This window comes from Ambystoma mexicanum, chromosome 1p (genome assembly GCF_040938575.1).
Source record: "Ambystoma mexicanum isolate Mex_15411 chromosome 1p, UKY_AmexF1_1, whole genome shotgun sequence".
Taxonomy (NCBI): domain Eukaryota; kingdom Metazoa; phylum Chordata; class Amphibia; order Caudata; family Ambystomatidae; genus Ambystoma; species Ambystoma mexicanum.
In genome coordinates, this window is record NC_090921.1 from 926,863,206 (window position 1) to 926,882,627 (window position 19,422).

The following is a 19,422-nucleotide window of genomic DNA, read 5'->3' on the forward strand; positions in this document are numbered from 1 at the left end:
GACTATGAAAGCAAATGCATAATAGATACAGCTTCAATCCTCATTTGCTTCTTGCCCTTTAGCTAAGGTTGGGTTAGTATGGGGTTAGATCTAATGGACTCCCATGCATAGCAGAACAATCCCAATAACCAATTTTGATTTAGGCGACTACCTTTATTGCTAGGTACCTTAGAAGCAAAGGGAATTATGCATTCTGGGTCAGTTTGACACCTTTCCAGATTCCCCCTGCATTGGATTTCAGCTAATGTGGTCCCTTTTATACTCACTCTACTTCACTTGAGACTTTGACAGCCTGGGCTTCACTCAGCAGCTGCCCCCACCTTCCAGCAGATGGAATCTTCGTGACACTTTCCTTGCAGAATTGCACACGCAGTATTGCGCTCCCTCACTGCCATCTGCCAGCAGATATATGTGGATCATCTTTGCTCACAGTTCCCAGTTCAAGGCCCCTGTGAGGTTTGGCCCAAAGCCTTATACTCTAGCAGAACAGCTACCAAATGCGACAGCCCGGCTTTCTAAGTTGATGTGATCAGCATTGGCAGCTAAGCCCAATCTTCCAGGCCCAGTGGCCATGTAGCTCATGCAAAATTCAACAAAAACTTCAAACCTTGCTCAGATTTTGTCAAAGCCCAGCCCCAATTAAGATCCAGGCCAAAAAGCCCTACAGAGAACATCAGGCCCACAAGCCATGCAGCAAAACCCCAGGCAAAAGACTCCTCCTTCCTGCTGAAAGCCCATTATAAACCCTTCTCTAGGACCATCCCTTTCTCATATATCACATATGGATTCTGAACATTTTTACCCACCTATCTGATGATGTCAGCTGTTACCTCCTTCAAACTCCACCTCCTTTGTTGGGTCAATCCTAACTTTAACACATGACAGAGCTTTTGAGAATCTGCCAGCCCTTCCTTGGTTCACACGCCTCACATGGTTTTTGGCAAGCTGCCTCCCTGCCCATCGTTTCTTCCTGCACTCGGAAAAGAAATGAAACATCCCGCCCTCTCTCTTCCTGCATTCCTTCATGAACAATGACCATGTTTATTTTCCAAAGCCTCATTATCTTGTTACATTGTGCATTTCACCTTGCAAAACAGGCTGTTCACCCTTTCATTTCTGCTTTCATTTTCTGACACTAACCCTCACAAGCAAAGCTGTTTTGTCCATGCACATACCGTAATGTTAGTATGTTAAGGCCTGCAGCCCACAAATGTAACCCCCTACATCAGCTATTTGGTTCAAAATCACCCCATTTCAGTTCCTAATGCTCCAGTCAATCCCTTTGTTAGTAATCCATGTTAGTTACTCATGTTAGTAATCCATGAATTACACTACACAGTACACAGCATGTTCTGCAATATTATTATATGTTGAAATTATTGGCACACAATATCCCTACAGGTCCTGTAAAACACAAGCATTGGCTGTGTCAAGATGTTGTCTAAACCCTAGCTGATTAGCGCTAAACATGTCATGTTATTTATCCATTTAGTAATCTGTTCATGTGCAATGTGACATTCTGGCCAGAAGTGTAATACATAGATAGAACTCTAGCAGAGCTGACTTCCATTCTCCTCAGAAGTGAAAACCTACCTGTTGATAAATTACATTAAACACCAAAGAGAAAAGGAGATGCACGGAGCAAGTTCATATTTATACATACCAATGCACTACCATACCATCTTGACTTATGCAGGTACTGCCTCCACCGGGCCCTTTCAACTTATTTCCAAGTTTTGGAGTTTATACTATAGCCTTGGCTTTTTAGCACCAGCATAATGTTTTGTAGAAGCTTTTGCAATGATTCCACTTTTTGATTGAACACATACTCTCTTTCAATAGAGTCCCTCAAACATGTCCAACCAGTGCATTTCATGCACTTGGACTTTTACACTATCATGATTGGTTTGACCGATCCCTGCAATGATTTTAAAGAACTGAGAAGAGTGCTTAGATTTGGATGTAATCACAAATTTTAGCAATGTCTCCTTTTGTATCACTTACCTTTTTTCTTTGTAGAGCTTTTTATATCCAACTGTAGTTTTGAATACATTAGCCTGCTTTACAGCTGCACGTTTTACATCATCAAATAGTTCCTAAGTTCATTCTTTTGAAGTTGGATTCAGTCAGGAGAATCTCTCCTTTACATGTATTCTCCTTGTTTGTTTCATTTGTAGTTTCCTAAACAATCCAGTTAAAATCCTTAAACATGATTTATAGTTCAGTATCACTAAATCCTGCATACATTGATTATCCGAGCATCTTCAACAATCATTTTTTTTCCTTATACCATTTGAGTGCTCAGTGGCCAGCTAATCCTCCATTGATAAATATAATGATTTGTTTTAGACAATCTCCTCCATTATTCTATGTGGTCATAAATGTCTCTAAATGGCTATATAATGGATAATTTCAAATGACTTAATTCAACTCCACTGTTCCAACAGAATCAAGATATACCATCATCATCATGTTTATTTCGGATATGCATAAAAACAATCCATTCAAACAGGAAAAAATACAAACTGCATATCAATTATTACACAGTAAAACATATGATCATAGAAACCACACCAAAGATAACAGCTAAAACGGATTAGAAATACAATTAATAAAATAATGTGCATAAACTCATTTCAGGGTGGTAAATTTAGCTGACTTTTCCTGGGAAACAGTGCTGTTTTCAGATATGTGAGTAAGGACCAACCCACATGTGGTGAGTCCACTCACAATTAATATATTAGGGCAGGTCGGTGTTGTACAAAGCCCAGTCTAGGGGCTTTGTACAGCCCCCAGCCTAGGGGTCGTATAAGCCATCTTCTGACTTGTGCATAGACAAGACAAAAGAAAATCAGATGTGCTAGGTCCTCGTATAGGTCTTCAGACACTGGACAAGATTGATCTCCCACCCCCACCCCGGACCATACTGCCACTACAGCCCTTAGGTGGATGCAGTTGACCTTGCCCTAGATACGAGGACATGATCCAGGGGGCACTCTGTCACAGCAGATAACACTGGACACACCCGGGGACCTAATTGTCATCAACCCATGATTCTTTGGCTTCATTATTTCTCTACTTTCTCTGTACATTCTCACAGAGTCATGAAAGCATGCAGCCAATTGGCTTATCTCTTCCCGAGAGAGCATACAACTGTGTGCGTAGTATTGATCACCCTCAGCTGTTTCTTAATGTGGGACAGCCATTAGACCTTGTCTCCCGAGTCCTTGTCTATCAGGAATATAATTAGTTCATGGGTGAGTGATGCTTTACCATTACCCCATAACCTAAGCCAGTGCAATACTGGCTGCAGGGAGACCAAGTCCCCAATTGGGGTACAACCCAGTTTCATATGTACACCAATGTTTGGAGCTGAAGCTGGCAGCCCCAACAGGCTCTTAAGGAATTGGTTCTCCAGAGTCTGAACCGCACCACCATTTGAATTACCCCACAGTTCCATCCCAAATCTGGCAACCGGGCCACTTTTCACTTATACAACAGCAACAACGGAGCAATTGGCGTGGCTGTAAACATAGACATAGCCCTGGAGTCACCACCCAAAGCCTGCTTAAATTTCTGTGCCTGTTTGGTTACATGAGCCGTGGCACCTACATTGGTCGGAGAATCTGACCCCCAAGTAGTCAAAGAAATCGACCCTGGGGATAACACAGTTCCTACAGTACAAGGCTTTGAAATTAATCCTCTGTCTCCCCTTCCAACATGCCATCACCGCCGACTTTGCTGCATTTACAACCAGGTCCAACCCCTCCATATAGATGGTGTATTCCGAAATGAGGACCTGCAGAGCTCTTGGTTTACGGGCCATCGAAACAGAGTTATCTACATACACTAGGACCGATAAAAACCGGCCACCCATTTTTGGTTCATCTAGAGAGAGAGTTTTAAGATGTGCTTGTAGAGACCATTTATATATAGGCAAATAATTAGGGGTGCCAACACGCATCCCTGGTGTACCGCCAGTTCAACTGGGAAGAAACCAGTACAATGCCCATTGGCACCACTCCTGACACACGTACCTGTGTGGAACTATGCATCCTGGCCAGAAGATTTACAAGGGGCCCTAGGCAGTTCATGGACCTGAGCATATCCCACATCTTAGCACGGTTTACCTTGTCAAATGCTGTGTTCAGATCCATGAATGCCAAATAGAGTGAATGTGCCATTACCAAATAAAGGTTGATTACCAGCTCAGCTGTACCCAGCCCTGGCCTAAATCTTAGCTGTACTAGAGAGAGGACCCCGCTGCTCACAACCCAGTCCTCCAGTTGGGCTAAAATGGCACAACCTAATATTTTAAACAGAGAAATCAAGAGTTATATGGGTCTGTACGAAGCAGGGGAGGCCCGAGATCCCTTCTTGTATATTGGCTGGATAACTGCCATGGACCATGTAGTTTGTATAGTGCTACCCACACATATTGCATTAAACCCTTGTGTTAGTACTGGTGCCCAGAGATCTGGAGCCATAATCAATAAATCGGCTGGAACATTTTCCGGGCCCTGAGCTCACTTGCAACGCTGGGAACCAATAGCCTTCTTTATTTCATCCACTGAGAAAACAATACTTGCCTCAGTGCAAGTCCCTTCACTGCAACCCGGGCTGCCCATGGTAGCTTGCCCATCTTCATCAACCCTTTTACCCGCACTATATAGGGTTGAGAAATGGTCCATCGAGACCCTATCCAAAACATTATTGATCTGAGTATCTATATTAAATTCATGGTATGGGCTCCTCTGGGCAATCTCCCAGAACAACTTAGAGTCATTATCCCTTGCGGCCACCATCCAGGCTTCCCATGCTTCATCTTCAATTGCCCTTTTTCTGTAGGTCAGAGTTTTCTTGTAGTGGGATCTTGCACCTATAATGGCCATTGTGGGTGTTCCAATACAGCTCAGAGCAAGTAGGAGATTCTTCCTGGCTGTGGTACACTCTGAGTCAAACCACCCCCCTTTTCTTTTTCCTCCTCGTTTGGCTGGGGCACAGGAAAACAACTGGGAAAGCTGGTTCAATATGGTTCCAAACTCCTCGAGTATGGTTTCACTCTCCAGGTTCCCCGACAGCAGGTTCTTAAGTTTGCATGAGCTTGATTGTACTGCATTTCTTTGTAGGTCATCCTTCTTATCCTCCTTCCATTTGAGCCTACTCTGGGAGGTATGTAGGGATACTTCCAGAGGATACACTTGGCTCAATCTGTCCACCCTTGGGGATGACCTATCTCAAGTTTGATTGGAAAGTGGTGTCTACAGATATTCTCCAACACCCCAAACCCTTTTATGATGCCCCAATGCTCAAATGACACACAAAAATAATAAATCATTGAGCTACCCATTGCAGAGGAAAATGTTACTTTGCCAGGAATATCCCCATGCAGCCACCCATTTGCTGACCACAGTCTCTACTCATAAAGATGGTGCCAAAGGTGCAACCCATCCACAAATATATCCCTGCCAAAGCATCTTTTGTGTTGTCATACACATTATCTTCCAGCCCACCGCCCAGTTTCACATTGATATCACCTCCCAGTACCAAACACACATTTCCAGGGAGAGCCTGTCCACGAGTTCCTCCAGTGCAGTATCCAACACACAAAGACAGCTTTTACCGTAGTGTTTGTGGGAAGTATTGTAAAAACTACCTACTAAGAGGTCCACCTGGCCCTGTTTAAAGATTTTAACCACCAATATAGATGGCACCTGAGTTGTCAGAACCACCTGCACACTCTCCAGGTGTGTTTTGACCAAAATACATAGCCCACCATATCTTCTCCCTCATTTGTTTCTCTCCGCCAACCACTGGTGTGAGACAAAAATATCAACAACAATCTCATCCTGGGACCATGTTTCTTGTAGCAGTACAACATCTACTTCACTGAGTGTTGTGTATGTCTCTGAACAGGCCAACCTTGTTTTTATTCTGGCCACATGCCATGACAGTAATGACAGTAATGACAGATGTTCACCCCCCACACAATCCCTGCATTAGGAGGACACAGAACAACACTCGGTACCATCTCTTGCAACTGTCCCTGGGCCACCCCAGGGGACTGGCCTCATTCTATGTCGTTCATATTAGTCAGACAAGCAAATTAGTTCCAGGCAAGTACAGAGTCAAGTACGCTGCCCTCCAAACCAATTACAACCTCCCCTGCGACTAGCACCATATTAGAGGTTAGCCGCTTGGATGTGGATCCGACATGGACCCTGCAGTACTGTTGAGTAAACATGGCCCATGACCTAGGTGCTGCCCATCCATTCTCCCTGTCCTTTGGGTAAAATATGTTTAACAGGACCAACCAGGCTCTGTGATTGTAACAGGGAATGCCCAGGCTACACTTTACCAGATATTTGGTCACCTACGCATCTTTGAAGGTTACCACCACACAATTCTGTGCTATTGATTTAGTCATGGAGCCTAACCATGATACTCTATGGGCCATTAGAATAGAGTGGGGGATCGCAGATGTGTGAATTAACCCATTGAGTTGATTAATTTGTGGGATGATTCAACCCACTTGTTGCTCTGCCATGCGGCATCACTATGTTCTGATGGTGCCAGAAACATCAAAATGGCAGCAAAACCCTTGTGTGTGCCAAAACCTCTGAAAATTGCGCTCTACAAAGCATAAAAAGATGGCTGCCCAATCTACCATGCAAGTTGTCAGTCGTGGAACAGAGTTCTCACTGCTGAAATATGTCACTGGGCTCCACAACATGTGAAGATGGAGTACATAGGGAAACGCAGTGCTCTGCTAAAGGAAACCCCAAAATCTTGCTTTAAATCCCTATTCCTGGTTGCTGAAACTGCAGAATGTCGGTACAAACCACCCTTAAACATTCAAAATTCTTGCTGGGTGCTACAATTAATTTAGTTCAAGAAACCATTCTGCCTGCCTGTGGAATGTGTCATAATTTGGGTGCAGTACCCTCGGCCGCCTGAATGACAGCTGTCAGAAGCCTGTATGATACATTTTAAACCTGTAGAAACTGAAATCAAATGTTTGCAAACTGAGTGGCCTGTTACTGAGAGTAACTTATGTTGTAACTGTTTGAGCCAATGGTTTAAAATCTGGAATAAGTGTTCTAGCTGCTAGTATGAAATCACAATTTGTTTTTAAACTAAGGAAACATGCAACAGAAATAACATTTAAATTTAAGCCTGGCTAAAAGTCACCAAAACTGAAATAACAGCTTTCCTCAGAGAGGCAAGGCATCTCCCTCCAGCTCCCTCCACCAGGAAATTTCACCTAAGTGATGATTATATGGGGGGGTGGGGAATTTGGTCTGCAGTGGGGAAGGAGACAATGGACATCCTCCAGCTAAAGGAAATGTGAGGTGTGAAGGGTCGTAAATGGCCTCTGCCAAGGAACAAACAGGGAGGAGATGTTCCTGGGTCCCAGGTGGAGACCAAAGGGGTGGAGCTAAACAACCGTTTGTTGCTTAACAGAGACAAAACATACATTTTAAAAAGACTGATAACTTACTATGTAAAATTGTGCAAAATATAGAAATAACAGCATTGTTAATGTAATTTCTGGATGCGCTGGTGAAAAGGCCCAAGAACTCTGTGACATGTTCTGGGAAGATAGAAGTATGAAACTTTATACACGTATGTCCATGTTCAATGTGCACATTTGTAGAAATTTGCTCCTAAATTGGACATTGTGTTCTGGATGAAAAGGGCAAAATTCTGTGAAAAGCAGATACTGTCATGAATCGTCGTCTATGTCCATTCTGGACCTCCTGGTCCCTGACTTGCAGGCTATTGCATGCAGTTATCCTTCCAACATGGCCACCCGGAATGGAATGCTCCGGATCAGTCTATGCGTTCCACGCTGCTCATCCTACAAAAGAGACACGCCCCCGCGGCTCTGCGCGTCTCAACGCTACCGCTACCTGTAGTTGGACATGCTTAGCCGGAGTTCGATCGGGGCTCTCGCTTGATTCCTTGTTCCCAGTTCCTTAAATCCCCTCCTGTTCCCTTCCCTCTCCAATCTCCTGGAAAACCTTCCGCGCTCGAGTCACGGTCCTCCGTGCCTCCGAGCGTACCTTAATTACTTCCTGGAATTACCCTGGACTTTTTGAACACTCCTGGAAACGTAACCGCTACTCTCACGCTGGACGCCGAAGATCGGCGTTCGGGTCTATACAAATCCCGGACAGTAAAGAAGAAGAAATCCCAGAAGGTCGCAAGTACACAACAGAAACAGGTGAGAAGGGGAGAGACTTGTGACAGATTGAGACGCCTTAAAAACGATACAGATTCAGAGATGGAAGCCGCCATTCAAGACCTCATGCGAGGCATGCAGGAATTAACAACGGAGGTACAGAACCTCAAGGCAGAGAATGCAGCATTAAATCAGCTTGTTCTATCACGTGATTCCGCAACCAAAGAAAATGTAATATTGGGAGGAATAGTGGACAAATATGACTGTTCTTCCAAGACTCTCTGCACCTTCCTTGATTCGTGTTTAGTTCACTTCACTTTCAAGCCCTACTACTTCTCCACTCCTAGAGCAAAGGTGGGTTTTATGATCTCACACCTCACTGGCAATGCATTGACTTGGGCAACCCCCCTAGTCAATACAAGCAACGCTCTCCTGGATGACTATGATGACTTTGTGAGAGCCCTTAAGGAAATGTTTGATCGCCCAAAGCAGGTGTATAGTGCTCAAGAGAGACTACTCGAGTTTCGACAAGGGTCCCAGGATATGCTCACCTATGTTACTCATTTCAAACAACTTGTGAAAGAAGCAGACTGGTCTACAGAAGCTAGTTTTACACTCTTCCAAATGGGGCTGAACGAAGAAATAAAAGATGAGCTTGCTAGGGTGGCCCGCCCAAGCTCCTTCAAGCTCTTATGGATCTATCCTTACAGATAGATTTCTGAATCCAAGAAAGAAGAGCAGAGAAGAGGAAGTCTAAGGCAAGTTTCCAAAAGAATATCATGGAACATGCCCCTAGAGCAGAGTCTACTGTTCCTTCTACCCCAGACCCAGAACCTATGCAACTAGGAGCCTTTCGTGCACCCATTACCCCTCAAGAAAGGATGCGACAAATCCATACTGGTCTATGCATGTATTGCGCCTCCGATAAACATCTTGTGAGAGAATGTCCCATTGCTCCTCCACGGCGTTCGGGAAACGCCAGCTCCCGATCCTAGATGGAGCACAGTGTCGGGAGAGAGATGTTTGCTCCACATCAATTCCATCCTTGAACTCTCCTGGACAAAATAACCTTGTGGTTCTTCAGGCACTTCTATCGCCTTCCAAGACAGAATCCTACCCAATCCTGGCATTAGTTGACTGCGGAGCTATGGGAATATTTCTAGATCAAGATTGGGTCACTGCTCATAACATTCCACATGAAAGCCGAGTTACAATGCAACCAGTAGAGGCAATTGATGGAAGGCCTCTTTCCTCAGGACCCATTACCCTTCAGACTAAAGAGATTCTACTTACTATTAATCACCATCAAGAGAGAATCAAATTTGACCTCATTAAATCAGCCCATTATCCGATGGTTCTTGGAAAGCCCTGGCTGCAGAGGCACAATCCTTACATTAACTGGGCAGCCGGCTCACTGTTTCTTGGATCTGAATATTGTATGGCTCACTGCCTATCCCTGGATACCTTACCAAAGCCTTCTAGAGACTCTCAAGAGAACCAACAAAGTCCAGTCACCGTTTCTAACATCATCCAGATTCCCAGGGCCTACCAAGCCTTTTCTGATGTTTTTTCGACCTGGATAGTTCAAGCTCTCCCTCCTCACAGGCCAGAGGATTGTGCCATCAACACCGAACCCACAGCTGTGATTCCTTTCGGCAGAATGTTTATATTATCTGAACCTGAAAAGAAGGCTCTCCGAGAATACCTGAATACTAACCTGGAAAATGGCACCATACGCCCGTCCAAATCTCCAGCGGGTGCTTCATTGTTCTTCGTTCCAAAGAAAGATACCAAAGAATTCAGACCATATCTGGACTACCGTGGTCTAAATCAGTGCACTCTCAAGGACCGTTATCCTCTACCCCTCATCTCAGATATCCTGGAAGCAGTCAGAGGTGCAATAATCTTCACAAAATTAGACCTAAGGGGTGCTTACCATCTCATTCGTATAAAGGAAAGTGACGAATGGAAAACAGCCTTTAGAACTCCCTTCGGCCATTTTGAATATCTGGTCATGCTCGTTGGACTTGCTAATGCCCCAGCAGTTTTTCAACATTTCATGGATAGGGTGTTCTCGGACATGCTGTTCCGCTTCGTTATCGTCTACCTGGATGACATCTTGATCTAATCCAAGGACCTTCTAAGGCATGAAGAGCATGTTAAGGCAGTCTTACAACGATTACGTGAACACAAACTCCTAGCTAAACCCGAGAAATGCCTGTTTCACGTCACTTCTGTTCATTACCTAGGATTTGTCCTTAGGCCAGAAGGAATTGGAATGGATCCTTCAAAGGTAAAGGCCATACTATCTTGGCCGACTCCCACATCCGTGAAACAGATTCAATATTTCCTGGGACTTGCCAATTTTTACCAAAAGTTCATACCGTCCTTCTCTGAAATTGTTCAACCGATCATTGCTCTCTTGAAGAAAGATGCTCCATTTCTCTGGTCTACAGATCAAGACAAGGCATTCCAACGATTAAAGACAGAGTTTACTCAAGCCCCCATCCTGGCTCAACCCGATATTAACCGGCCATTCCTAGTGGAGATGGATGCATCCAATTACGCCATAGGAGCAGTACTAAAACAGGAATCTGAGAACAAATTGGAGCACCCCATTGCTTACCTTTCGCGAACCCTGACACCCAGTGAGACTCATTATTCGTCTTGGAAAAGGAACTGCTAGCCATCCGCCAAGCCTTCACAGAATGGTGACATCTACTCCTGGGAGCTAGGCATCCAGTCCAGGTCCGTACAGACCATCGAAATCTTCAAGTTCTACAATCTTTGAAGTGTAGGAACAGTCGTCAGGCCCGTTGGGCCTTCTTCTTTGCCCAGTACCAGTTCCACATCCATCATGTCCCTAGATCACAAAACATAATTGCTGATGCCCTTTCCAGATGTCCTGACTGTGAAAACTCTGAGGTTCGGACATTTCCAAAGATTTTTCCTCACACTATCTTTGTTGCCCAAGCACTCACCTTCCTGGAGAATATCCAAGGCCAAACTCGAATTTTGGACCTCTGGAAGGAGCACAAGAGAAACAACAGATGGAATCTCACAGCTAAGGACGGGTATCTATTCAAAGATAATCACTTAGTCATTCCCACTCCTGGACTGAGACAAAGGATCACAAGTCTATGTCATGATACCTTACATTCGGGACATCGTGGGATAACCAACACTCTCCATCTAGTACAAAGACAGTTTTGGTGGGCCAAGATGAAGGATGATATTAGGATCCATGTCCAAACATGCACAGTTTGCAATCAGAACAAACACGATAATAAGGAGCCAGCCGGAGTCCTACTCCAACCAGCAATACCAACAAGACCCTGGGAATTCATCGCCACTGATTTTATCGTGGAATTACCACCCTCTAGAGTCTACACAACAATCATGGTCACTATTGATTTGTTTACTCATATGGCTCATTTTACACCCTTATCCAAACTACCTTCCTCATCAGACCTTGCCGGAATTTTCCTGGAACACATATTCCGACTTCATGGGTTGCCTTCCAAGATCATTTCAGACCGAGGACCTCAGTACATAGCTCAGTTTTGTAAGCAAATATGTCGTATTCTGGGAATCCAACGTGCCTTATCCTCTGGCTTCCATCCACAAACCAATGGAGCCAATGAGCGTGTTAACCAGACTCTCGAAAAATATATACAATGTTTTGCCACCAAAGTTCAGGACGATTGGTCACTCCTAATACCTATGGCTGAATTCACCTATAATAATTCAGATCATTCAGCTATCAAGACCAGTCCCTTCTTCTGTAGTCAAGGATTCCATCCATCTGTCCTACCCTCCGTACTCCCACTTCCTACTGCAGTACCTGCAGTAGACTCCTGGATCGAAAACCTCATCACAGTACATAAGGAGGTTAAGGAATACCTAGAACGGGCCTGAGAAGATGTTAAACGTTATGCTGACTCTAAAAGAAGACCTGGACCTTCCTATACAGTAGGAGATAAGGTTTGGTTATCCTCGAAGCTCCTTCCTCGACACCTGCGCCCCAATAAACTATCTCCCAGATACTACGGTCCCTTTTCCATACAAGAAATCATCAACCCAGTGGCCTTTCGACTTCGGTTGCCTGAATCTTGGAAAAGAATCCATCTAGTCTTTCACACTTCTCGGTTAAAACCATACATTCAGTCATCCCTTAACAGCTCCTAGATCTAGCCCTGTTATTGTAAATGATCAACTGGAATACTAGGTCTCCACGATTTGTGACTCAAGATATCGACGTGGTCAACTATAATATCTGGTTGAGTGGAAAGGGTACCCTTCCAGTGAGCGTACCTGGGAACTCGTGTCAAACATGAATGCTCCCAGATTGGTTCGACGATTTCATCTGATCCATCCGGTCAAACCCAGAGGAGCTGGTTTCCAGAGGAGGCATACTGTCATGAACCAACGTCTACGTCCATTCTGGACCTCCTGGTCCCTGACTCGCAGGGGATTGCATGCAAGTTATCCTTCCAACATGGCCGCCCGGAACGGAATGCTCCGGATCAGTCTATGCGTTCCACGCTGCTCATCCTACAAAAGAGACACGCCCCCGCGGCTCTGCGCTTCTCAACGCTACCGCTACCTGTAGTCGGACGTGCTTAGCCGGAGTTCGATCGGGGCTCTCACTTGATTCCTTGTTCCCAGTTCCTTGAATCTCCTCCTGTTCCCTTCCCTCTCCAATCTCCTGGAAAACCTTCTGCACTCGAGTCACAGTCCTCCGTGCCTCCGAGCGTACCTTAATTACTTCCTGGAATTACCCTGGAATTTTTGAATGCTCCTGGAAAGATACAAGATCCCAAAGCAACAGGGCTTGGAGGAGTACCTGCTACACAAAATATATAATCTGTATATATGATTGTTATAGAGGTTGCACATGTTGAAATATGTACTGTACCAAAAGTAGATTTTGTGTTCAAGGAGCTAGGGGTGGATTCTAAGCCTCATAAACCCACACCATAAAGGTGGCAATATGTTTTTCTCCTCCTATCAAGGCAGAGAGGAGACCTTGACCAATCCCTGTCAAAGGGCAAGCTTAGGCTAAACCAGCCCACACACCCCCTTTATCATGAGCATAAATAGAGACAACAGAGGGAAGAAAGGGACAGACAGATTCACCCACTATCCGAATGCTGGTGGAGCACCCTGCTGCAGAACTAGCCATATTACTAGCTCCAGACCCCGGGAACTTGGCAAAGCAGAAAGGACCATTGCATAGATGAACCATTTTCAGCTAGGCCTTAAATTTCCAGAACCAACCCCAGAAACCTAAGGGGAATCAAAAATACAGCCGGGCTGTGCTGTACTGCTTGCCTGCTAAAAGAATTATCATCAGAACCAAAAGATCCAATCCAGTCCTGTGCCATGCTGTGACCAGCGCCATTGCAGACCCGATCCAGTCCTGTGCCATGCTGTGAACAGACCCAGTCCAATCCGTTGTCCCCAGCTGTCTATCCCAGAACCAGATTCCCGTCCCTGAACAGAAATTTGAAGGACCAGAATCCTGATGGTTCTGTTTAAAACATATCTAGTGAGTAGCGATAGATAGAACTGTGTCACTAGCATATGTACTGTTCATATTAATCCCTATCTTAAAACCTACATTATCTTGTCTTCAGAACCTGATATTGTTAGGAGTATTTTGAATTGTCAGAACTTTTCTTATTTGTATTCTAAAATTATAAGTCATTAGTGTTGTGAGTCACTAAAGTGAATCCCAGACAGAAATTGAGTATCCACTACGTGAAGGGTTCCCTGGCCAGGAACTGTGGAGATTCATGTGTGGCATTCTCTTTTTCTACAGTCATAATCTAGTGTAAGAAATCCCATTTGTCTTTTAAAAGTGCATTCCTATTTCCTATTCTTGTGCCTGTCTCGAAAAAAGAACCTCCACTAAAACGTCCATAACTCCCTCAATATTTGTGCTAGAAAAATCCACAGCTTTAATTTGCATCTAAAACCGCATCCCAAATCCATACGGTTCACCCGTGATCATGATTACCGCACACTGAAAAGTTTGCTGCGAATTTCATTTTAGGGAAATTCTGACACGTGTAAAACAGCTTTTGATTGTTTCTGACCTTAAATTTAAGATTTCAAATGATTTCTTAGTGTTAAATCATTGCTAGTGTTTGTTTGTAACTATCCAAAGTGGCTCCCGTAAGAATTTAAACAATTTCAGCAAATTAAACTATATTTAGTGTTTTTACCTAATCCATTCTCAAGATAACTTTAAAACCATTCTGACCGCTTGCCAATCAATTCTGGTTTTCTCTTGTGTTGCTAGGAGGAAATTGGGATTGATATTTTTTTTGAATTCTGCCATTCCTGAATACCTGCTCTCTCCTTTCATCTCTTTACATTGTCTATTGGGTGGTTGAGTGGTGTGCAGAGGGAACGAGTAACCACGCTGCTAATTGATGTGAACACACACAAAAGTATTATTTCTGTGCTGAATTGTTTTGCTCACTATTACTCCTTGGGCCTCATTACAATCTTGGCGGAATGGGTAAATGGGTGCCGCTAATGAATGCGACCCATTAAACCCATTCCGCCTGATTACGAGGCCCCCTCGCGGGACCCGGTAAGGACGCCTGGTAAAACCAGGCATCCTTACCGGGTCCCGCAAGGGGACCAGGGAGGTAACAACGGGCCGGTCGTAATCGGCCCGTTGTTAGCTTCCTGCACCCATTCCCATTGAGCCCTATGGGGGCTCGAATGGGAATGGGGAAGGTTCGGGCCCGGGTTCCCTACAGGAGGAATTACCGGGCCCTCCAAACTCAGAATGGCCCGGTAATTCCCCATTCAGGGAACCCGGGCTCGGTTTTGGAGGCAGCCATGCCGCCAATAGCGGCATTGCTACCGCTAAAGCCGTAATGAGGCCCCTTGTGTATTAAAGAGATTATAGAGTGTTACCCCATTGGTGATCATTGTGTACCCATTAAAACATAGTATGATTAAATTGTGAATACATAACTAAATATTTTAACTTTACAAACCAGTCTGATTCCTGGTTCAGTGTGACCTGGGGGGTTCCAGGAGAGAGGCATGATATGAGTGGTACATCGTTCAGAATAAAAGAACTTTTAGACACAAATAAATAAGGATTTCAGCTGTGCGTTACATGCTAGGCGTTAACTTAGGTGTGTGCCGAATTGAAATCACTTACAGATTGGGGGCTCGTCAGGAGATCCTGAATTAGACATACCACTTGTGACAGTCTAACACAGCGTGCTAACTGACGGGGTACATAAACCTTGTTGGGCTACCACACTGTGCTACACTGTAAAAACACCCTTCAATAGAAATACTCAAAGGAGTTTGGCCTGTTTTGCAAAGGTAAAAGTAACCCTGAGATAAGTCAGAAGGAAATTAATATTTCCGGAATGGCGACCCCATTGGAAATTAATATGGCAAAAGAACACCTACTGCACAAATTGTTTGTCAGTGGTGAATGGGTTGAGCAGGATGAGAATGTTTGGCTGCAGGAAATCAAACAACTAGCCACTGCCACAGAATTAGATACATGGAAGGACCAGGGTCCATTATACCAGGGACTTAGTGAACTGTATATGGCCCCAAGGGTAAAAGAAGAGCAATGTAAAATTGTCAAAATAGCGGCGTACCTGTACCTCCACATTGGAGAAATACAGGAAAAATATGCCGAAAACCTAGACCTGGCCAAAAGGCAAGTACAAGCCTTAGAGAAGACACAAACTGATCTGGACTCTGCAGAGCAAAGGATACAAAAGAGCCAAGAATCAGAGTGTGAAACCAGAGAGTACCTGACAAAAGTAAAAAAAAATCTGGATCTCATGCAGCAAGAGAGGGTAGAGCAAGACACCAAATTACTGACACTGCAAAAAGAGTGTCAAGAAAGGTTGGACTCTTTTAAAGAGAGCCAAACAAAACTGGCTCAACAATTAACTTTTAATAGAGTTTGCGCATTACAGATGGTCATCTTACAAGACCAGATAGACCAATTAAAAGAAGAACATAATACATCAATTCTTAAAGACCTTGAATCCCAAACAGAGTTTGATGAAGAGCGCCAGAAAGCTGGTGCATTAAAAAAAAACAAAGGGACGACCTGGCTGCACAAAGGGGTACTCTAATTCAGGAAATGGACGCCTTAGGCCAGGAAGTCAGCCATTTAAAAACCAAGATGGAAGAAAATCACCTGGCCCTCCAGGGACTGGGTGAACTCAAAAGGAACTATGAAAAGCTGTTAGAGCACACCAGGAGGGTGGAAGATGCGCTTCCAAAGAATGACCAAACCAGTAAGGTCAGAACTCAGGAGGTGAGCCTCCTGCAGCAAAAGGTGGCCCAATACTCCTGAATCAGACAGGAAGCACAGAGAGACAATGAGGCTCTCTGTGAGAAAAATGACAGACTCCATAGACACATAGCCATGCAAGATCAACTAATAGAGACCAGTAAGGCCTTAATATTAATCCCTATCTTAAAACCTACATTATCTTGTCTTCAGAACCTGATATTGTTAGGAGTATTTTGAATTGTCAGAACTTTTCTTATTTGTATTCTAAAATTATAAGTCATTAGTGTTGTGAGTCACTAAAGTGAATCCCAGACAGAAATTGAGTATCCACTACGTGAAGGGTTCCCTGGCCAGGAACTGTGGAGTTTCATGTGTGGCATTCTCTTTTTCTACAGTCATAATCTAGTGTAAGAAATCCCATTTGTCTTTTAAAAGTGCATTCCTATTTCCTATTCTTGTGCCTGTCTCGAAAAAAGAACCTCCACTAAAACATCCATAACTCCCTCAATATTTGTGCTAGAAAAATCCACAGCTTTAATTTGCATCTAAAACCGCATCCCAAATCCATACGGTTCACCCGTGATCATGATTACCGCACACTGAAAAGTTTGCTGCGAATTTCATTTTAGGGAAATTCTGACACGTGTAAAACAGCTTTTGATTGTTTCTGACCTTAAATTTAAGATTTCAAATGATTTCTTAGTGTTAAATCATTTCTAGTGTTTGTTTGTAACTATCCAAAGTGGCTCCCGTAAGAATTTAAACAATTTCAGCAAATTAAACTATATTTAGTGTTTTTACCTAATCCATTCTCAAGATAACTTTAAAACCATTCTGACCGCTTGCCAATCAATTCTGGTTTTCTCTTGTGTTGCTAGGAGGAAATTGGGATTGATATTTTTTTTGAATTCTGCCATTCCTGAATACCTGCTCTCTCCTTTCATCTCTTTACATTGTCTATTGGGTGGTTGAGTGGTGTGCAGAGGGAACGAGTAACCACGCTGCTAATTGATGTGAACACACACAAAAGTATTATTTCTGTGCTGAATTGTTTTGCTCACTATTACTCCTTGGGCCTCATTACAATCTTGGCGGAATGGGTAAATGGGTGCCGCTAATGAATGCGACCCATTAAACCCATTCCGCCTGATTACGAGGCCCCCTCGCGGGACCCGGTAAGGACGCCTGGTAAAACCAGGCGTCCTTACCGGGTCCCGCAAGGGGACCAGGCAGGTAACAACGGGCCGGTCGTAATCGGCCCGTTGTTAGCTTCCTGCACCCATTCCCATTGAGCCCTATGGGGGCTCGAATGGGAATGGGGAAGGTTCGGGCCCGGGTTCCCTACAGGAGGAATTACCGGGCCCTCCAAACTCAGAATGGCCCGGTAATTCCCCATTCAGGGAACCCGGGCTCGGTTTTGGAGGCAGCCATGCCGCCAATAGCGGCATTGCTACCGCTAAAGCCGTAATGAGGCCCCTTGTGTATTAAAGAGATTATAGAGTGTTACCCCATTGGTGATCATTGTGTACCCATTAAAACATAGTATGATTAAATTGTGAATACATAACTAAATATTTTAACTTTACAAACCAGTCTGATTCCTGGTTCAGTGTGACCTGGGGGGTTCCAGGAGAGGGGCATGATATGAGTGGTACATCGTTCAGAATAAAAGAACTTTTAGACACAAATAAATAAGGATTTCAGCTGTGCGTTACATGCTAGGCGTTAACTTAGGTGTGTGCCGAATTGAAATCACTTACAGATTGGGGGCTCGTCAGGAGATCCTGAATTAGACATACCACTTGTGACAGTCTAACACAGCGTGCTAACTGACGGGGTACATAAACCTTGTTGGGCTACCACACTGTGCTACACTGTAAAAACACCCTTCAATAGAAATACTCAAAGGAGTTTGGCCTGTTTTGCAAAGGTAAAAGTAACCCTGAGATAAGTCAGAAGGAAATTAATATTTCCGGAATGGCGACCCCATTGGAAATTAATATGGCAAAAGAACACCTACTGCACAAATTGTTTGTCAGTGGTGAATGGGTTGAGCAGGATGAGAATGTTTGGCTGCAGGAAATCAAACAACTAGCCACTGCCACAGAATTAGATACATGGAAGGACCAGGGTCCATTATACCAGGGACTTAGTGAACTGTATATGGCCCCAAGGGTAAAAGAAGAGCAATGTAAAATTGTCAAAATAGCGGCGTACCTGTACCTCCACATTGGAGAAATACAGGAAAAATATGCCGAAAACCTAGACCTGGCCAAAAGGCAAGTACAAGCCTTAGAGAAGACACAAACTGATCTGGACTCTGCAGAGCAAAGGATACAAAAGAGCCAAGAATCAGAGTGTGAAACCAGAGAGTACCTGACAAAAGTAAAAAAAAATCTGGATCTCATGCAGCAAGAGAGGGTAGAGCAAGACACCAAATTACTGACACTGCAAAAAGAGTGTCAAGAAAGGTTGGACTCTTTTAAAGAGAGCCAAACAAAACTGGCTCAACAATTAACTTTTAATAGAGTTTGCGCATTACAGATGGTCATCTTACAAGACCAGATAGACCAATTAAAAGAAGAACATAATACATCAATTCTTAAAGACCTTGAATCCCAAACAGAGTTTGATGAAGAGCGCCAGAAAGCTGGTGCATTAAAAAAAAACAAAGGGACGACCTGGCTGCACAAAGGGGTACTCTAATTCAGGAAATGGACGCCTTAGGCCAGGAAGTCAGCCATTTAAAAACCAAGATGGAAGAAAATCACCTGGCCCTCCAGGGACTGGGTGAACTCAAAAGGAACTATGAAAAGCTGTTAGAGCACACCAGGAGGGTGGAAGATGCGCTTCCAAAGAATGACCAAACCAGTAAGGTCAGAACTCAGGAGGTGAGCCTCCTGCAGCAAAAGGTGGCCCAATACTCCTGAATCAGACA